This window comes from Odocoileus virginianus, chromosome 11 (genome assembly GCF_023699985.2).
Source record: "Odocoileus virginianus isolate 20LAN1187 ecotype Illinois chromosome 11, Ovbor_1.2, whole genome shotgun sequence".
Taxonomy (NCBI): Eukaryota; Metazoa; Chordata; class Mammalia; order Artiodactyla; family Cervidae; genus Odocoileus; species Odocoileus virginianus.
This window is the reverse complement of record NC_069684.1, coordinates 54,283,125-54,288,973: the sequence shown is the minus strand read 5'-3', so window position 1 is coordinate 54,288,973 and position 5,849 is coordinate 54,283,125. Positions and strand designations below refer to the sequence as shown.

At 43.9% G+C, this 5,849-nt stretch overlaps 1 pseudogene; it reads left to right on the top strand.

The window, feature by feature from the left end:
- The first annotated feature begins 641 nt into the window (after window positions 1-641).
- Window positions 642-757, top strand: LOC139037600 (U6atac minor spliceosomal RNA; annotated as a pseudogene).
- The last annotated feature ends 5,092 nt before the right edge of the window (window positions 758-5,849 follow it).

The window sequence follows — 5,849 nt, the reverse complement described above, 5'->3', positions numbered from 1 at the left end:
GAAATTGGAAATATTGGATTAAATTAACTATCTTTTAAAATTTATTTTATTGAAGTATAGGTGTTTTATAATGTGTTAATTTCTGCTGTATAGAAAAGTGATTCAATTATACATGTATATGTATACATATATAATCTTTTTCATATGCTAAGTGGCTTATTATGATTATTACAGGATATCGAGAGGCGTTTCCTATTCTATACAGTACGACCTATTGTTTATCCATCTGTATATAGTAGTTTGCATTTGCTAATTCCAAACTCACAAGTCATCCTTCCCCACCCTCTCCCTTTGGCAACCACAAGTCTGTTCTGTATGTCTGTGAGTCTGTTTGTATTTCATAGATACGTTCTTTTGTGTCATATTTTAGATTCTACATATAAGTGATATCATATGATATTATTCTTTCTCTTTCTGACTTACTTCACTTAGTATGATCATCTCTAGGTTCATCCATGTTTCTACAAACAGAAACAACCTAAATGTCCATCAACAGATGAATGGATTAAGAAGATGTATACAATGGACTACTACTCAGCCATAAAAATGGATTAGCTATTAATAAATTAGTATAATTATTTTCACTTTTTTTTTTTACCTTTGTGACACGGCTACCAGAAAATTTAAAATGATGTATATGGATCTTGTATGAAGAGAGAAGATTAGCATTCTTTTTGTCAAGAGTTCAGAGGCCTGGACAACACACATAGAGTTAAGGCATTGCTACCTATTTGGTAACATCTGAACATGGTTTTGAGAAAGAAGAGTGACAGCTTAATAAGTGTGAGGTGTCATTTTAGGATGATACAAAGGTTCTGGATCCAGATAGTGGTGATGGCTGCACAATATTGAGAATGTACTAAATATCACTAATGGTAAATTTTATGTCATGTATTTTATCACACACACATGCACACAATTACATATGTGGTTTATATTATGTATCTGTTTTCATGTACTTAAAGAGGTAGGGGGTATGGCTTTGCTTAAAATAGTGTCTCTAGAAATACAGAGGGCTTCCCTGGTGGCTCAGTGGTAAAGAATCCACTTGCCAATGCCAGAGACATGGGTTGGATCCCTGGCTTGGGAAGATCCCCAGGAGAAGGAAATGGCAACTGACTCTGGTTATCTTGCCTGGGAAATCCCACGACAGGGGGAGCCTGGTGGGCTACAGTCAGTGGGGTTGCAAAGAGTCAGAAATGACTTTGTGACTGAACAACAACAATAAATACAGAAAAAAGTGGAAAGAGGCAAGGATGGACTGAAGATGGTTGGGAGAGTTTAGAACTCTTTTCTCTCTCCCTTTGGTGAAAATGTTAACACTTTTCATGAAGCCCCTGGAGGCCTTGGCTTCACGCAGTCCCTATCTCTTCGCAACGCCTTCGCATCGCAACTTGTCTCATTCCACTTTTCCTTCACACTTGGCATGCTGCCTACTGCAGGGCTTCTCACTAAAGATAACTCCTTCCCTAAAATTCCTCACAGTTATGTGGTGTTAAGGAATTAGGGATCTTGACAGTTGAAAATAAAATAGAACACTCAGATCAGGCTCCACATGCCTCCTGCCTCCCAGATACTGTTGACTGAGAAAAATGAAAGTCTTATCTCTGCATCTCTGGAGTCCAGCTTCTTCAGCGTACACCTCAGGAGGCAAAATGGATCTGCGGTGTCAGGAGTCAGGACAGTGGTCCTGGAGGCTGGAAGTGAGAGGAGGTGGCAGTGCCCAGGTTGGGGCATCGGGAAGGGCTTGTGAGTGTGGCCAATGTTCTCATCTGGGTGCTCCTTCCCTGAGTAAGTGCATGTGGTGAAACCATCGACTTGGCGACCCCATGTGCATTCTTCATCAATACAAAGTTTATGGGAGGTGGATACTTCTTTGAGTGTTGAGCAACCAGCTTAATGAGTGAACGCGGTGTAGTTGGTGCATACCCACTTCCGGTGGGACCTGGATTGACAAGGCCAGTCCAGGAGGAAGAGGTGGAGACTTCCAGAGGCTCCGCCCCAAGACCCTCCGCCTGGAGCTTTGTGAGTGAGCCAAGTCACCTCAGGCGATTCACCTTTGTACTTTCCCTCCTGTCTCTGCATTTGGGGCCCCCCCACACTTGGAGGTCAGGGAAAGAGGGGTGTGAGCATGAGTGACTCTTACCAAGAGGCGGGCTCAGCCACTGGTGTAGGTGAGACCCCCCCTCTCAGGACAGTCACATTCTTGGGAGAGATTGGAATTCTTCCCCTGCTGTAAATAGACCCCCGTGAGGGGAGGGGGGACTGCTCCGGAGCTACCAGGCCCTGCGGTTATCACCTACGGAAATCCTGTGTGGTGGTAAATACAGCCTCAGCAAAGCCTGGAGAAGAGATTACACCGGGCAGCCAAGGGGGCTGCTGAGGAGGCTGCAGTGGGAGGTTGTTAACCAGATAGGGGCGGGAAACCAGAGGCTAGGGGATTTGGGTTGGAGGAACACAGGAGGAAATGAGGGAGGAAAAATAAACAACTGAGATTAGCAAGCTCACTTGCTTCCTCCCCTCCGCCCTATTGTTTTGTGCCTGGAGGAGGTCGCCCCTGAAATCTCCCCTGCTGCAGACAACAGCCTGGAGGCTGGTTTTGTAAACGGGGCCTGGCTCCTGCCTCCTCCCCTCATAGCCAGCTTCTCCCAGTGACCTTGCCCCCCAAAACCAGCCTGCCGCAGGGTTCCTACACGCTACCGCCACCCCCGCCCCCACCTCTGTAAGTTCAAAGTGACCAAGGAGATGTGTCCAGCTGGATCACCAGGGGCACCAAATGCCGTGTCCCTGTCAGGGAGCTGGTTCAGGGGAGGTTCATGACAATGTTGTTGACCCTCGGAGAGGTTTTCCTTTCTTTAGATCACAGCCAGAAATGATCGGATGTGGCCCTACACTCAAGTGCTAACGTTCAGGTCCGCCAGCCTGCTGGAAGTCAACTGGTTCCCTTGGAAAGACTTCAGCCCCATAAGACAGGCGAGAGGGAACGGAAGGTGACCAGAAAAACCGCCTGTCAAGACCTCAGCTCTGGCTGTGCTGGTTCGGTGACCCGAGGCCAGGCTTCCTAACCTCTGTGGGTCTTCATTTAAACAGCCATAAAATAGGAATGAGGATGCTAATGCACCATCCATCATATGATACTACTGAGGCCTCACGTATACACGAGGATCTGATAACAGGTGTGTGAAAGTACTTTGTGAACTGCAGAGCGCCTCCCTGGGAACTTCCTGGCAGGGGTTATCAGAGTGGTGTGCTAGGGTGTGTGGGCAGAAAATTGTTACAGAGAATGCACAGAACTCCTGTTTGTAAATGTTTTACTTTTACTTAGAGAATCTTTAAGGAGAATCAATAGCCTGATAAAATTAGCTAACCCTTAATGCTTGTTACTTAAGAGGAAAGCTGCTTGAGACTTTCCTGGCAATCCAGTGCTTAAGAGTCTATGCTTCCACGGCAGTGGCCATGGGTTTGATCCCTGGCCTCGGAACTAAGATCCAAAATCCTGTGGGGCCATGGCCAATAAATAAATAAATAAATGCGAGATGGGATGGCATTTTGGGGTCACATCTGAAATCACTTTGCTCTCAGTCCACCCCTGGGGCCTTCCTCTCCTGTTCAGACACATTGTCTGCACCAGGGAGCAGATTCCCACCCTCAACTCACCTCTTGCACAGCAGTCAATGCCTTTATAAGTTCTTTTTTTCTTTCTTTTAAAATTAATTTTTATTGGAGTACAGTTGCTTTACAATGTTGTGTTAGTTTCTGCTGCATAGCAAAATGATTCAGCTGTATGTAGATGTTCTTCTTGCATTGTTTGTTTAAGCCCAGTCCAGCCAGCTCCCTGTCTGTGAGGCCTGTCTCTCTAAGCAGTTTGAAAATGTGAAGTGCCAGGGTAGTTATCTGGAGAGAGGGCAGGCTGGGAGCAGTTTATTGAAAGCCTTTCTCCTGCTTAGCTGCCCCCTGAATAGACTCTCTAAAGATGATGAGGTGTTAGAGGCTGGGGAGGGGTCTTTTTTTAAAAAAATTTGGACCATTACATTTTTTTTAAAATTGGAGGATAATTGCTTTATAGTATTGTTTCTGCCATACAACACCATGAATTAGTCATAAGTCTACATATGTCCCCTCCCTCTTGAACCTCCTTCCCACCTCCCACCTCATCCCACCCCTCTAGGTTGTCCCAGACCACTGGGTTGAGCTTCCTGTGGTATACAGTAACTTCCCACTAGCTATCTGTTTTACAGATGATCATGTATATGTTTCAGGGCTACTCTCTCAATTCGTCCCACCCTCTCCACAAGGCTGCTCTCTATGTTTGCGTCTCTATTCTTACCCTGCAAATAGGTTCATCAATACAATTTTTCTAGATTCCATATATATGTGTAAATATATGATATTTGTTTTTCTCTTTCTGACTTACTTCACTTTGTAACAACAGGATCTAGGTTCATCCACCTCACTAGAACTGACTCAAATTCATTCCTTTTATGGGTGAGTAATATTTCATTGTATATATGTACCAGAATTTCTTTATTCAGTCATCTGTCAAAGGACCTCTAGGTTGCGTCTATGTTCTGACTCCTGTAAATAGTGCTGCAATAAACATTGAGGTACAGGTGTCTTTTTTTTTTCCATTTATTTTTATTAGTTGGAGGCTAATTACTTTACAGTATTGTAGTGGTTTTTGCCATACATTGACATGAATCAGCCATGGATTTACATGTGTTCCCCATCCTGATCCCCCCTCCCACCTCCCTCCCCATCTCACATGTGTCTTTTTGTATTTTGGTTTCCTCAGGGTATATGCCCAGTAGTGGGACTGCTGACCCATGTGGTAGTTTTAGTCCTAGTTTTTTACTGTTTTCAATAGTGGTTGCATCAATTTACTGATGTGGACTATTTTAAAGTCTATTGAATTTTTTACAATATTGCTTTTTTTTTTTTCCAATGTTCTGGTTTATTGGCCATGAGGCCTGTGGAACCTTAGCTCCTTGACCAGGGATGGAACACTTACCCCTGCACTGAAAGGTGAAGTCTTAACCACTGGACCACCAGGGAAGTCCCATGGGAGACATCGTAAAGATGTTTATAAAATGCTTATTGAGTGCCTACTATGGGCTCCACACAGTTAGTCATCAGGAAAACAGACACAGCACTGTAGTCATCAATGGAGCTTCCGCTACAGTGGGAAAGCCTGGCATGAAACAGCTAATGACACAAATAACTAATTACAAGCATGACGAACATTACCAAGGGGAAGTTCAGGTCCCAAGAGAACATTTCAGCCTAGCCCTAAACGATAACCGCCTCATGCAATGCAGGGTGTGGTGATGGTTAGGATTAGATGTGGGGAGACACTTTGCCAGCAAAGGGAACCTACGTATGAACATGTTCTTCCCTGGGAAAGACAGGGAAAGACAGCCACAGTTATATGAAAAGACTATTAAAATAATTTCCTCTTTTCTGATTTCATCTATGTGTGTCTATTTTCTTCATATACTTCAATGAAAACAGTATACCACTGTAGACTGAATATAAAAATGAACACCAGCTGTCTTCTGTTAAGCTAAACATAAAGATATTTGCAGAAATATAAAATAATGCCACTTATCACTAAAATTTTGGAGGGGAGATATAATCATTTTTAAAAATATGGTATTCATGCTAACATGTAGTGAGCTGATTATTGCCTTTTAAAAGACTTACTAAATGTATTTTTTAATTTCTCAAAAGAAATCTGCTTTTTCAGGAGGGAAACTGGAGGCATGGTCTCCTTGTCTTCAGCCATCCCCTTGGTGGAGCGCCCACCTTGAGTATCAGGAAGGATTGCCTCCCCTCAGGCCAGCCTGCTCTCT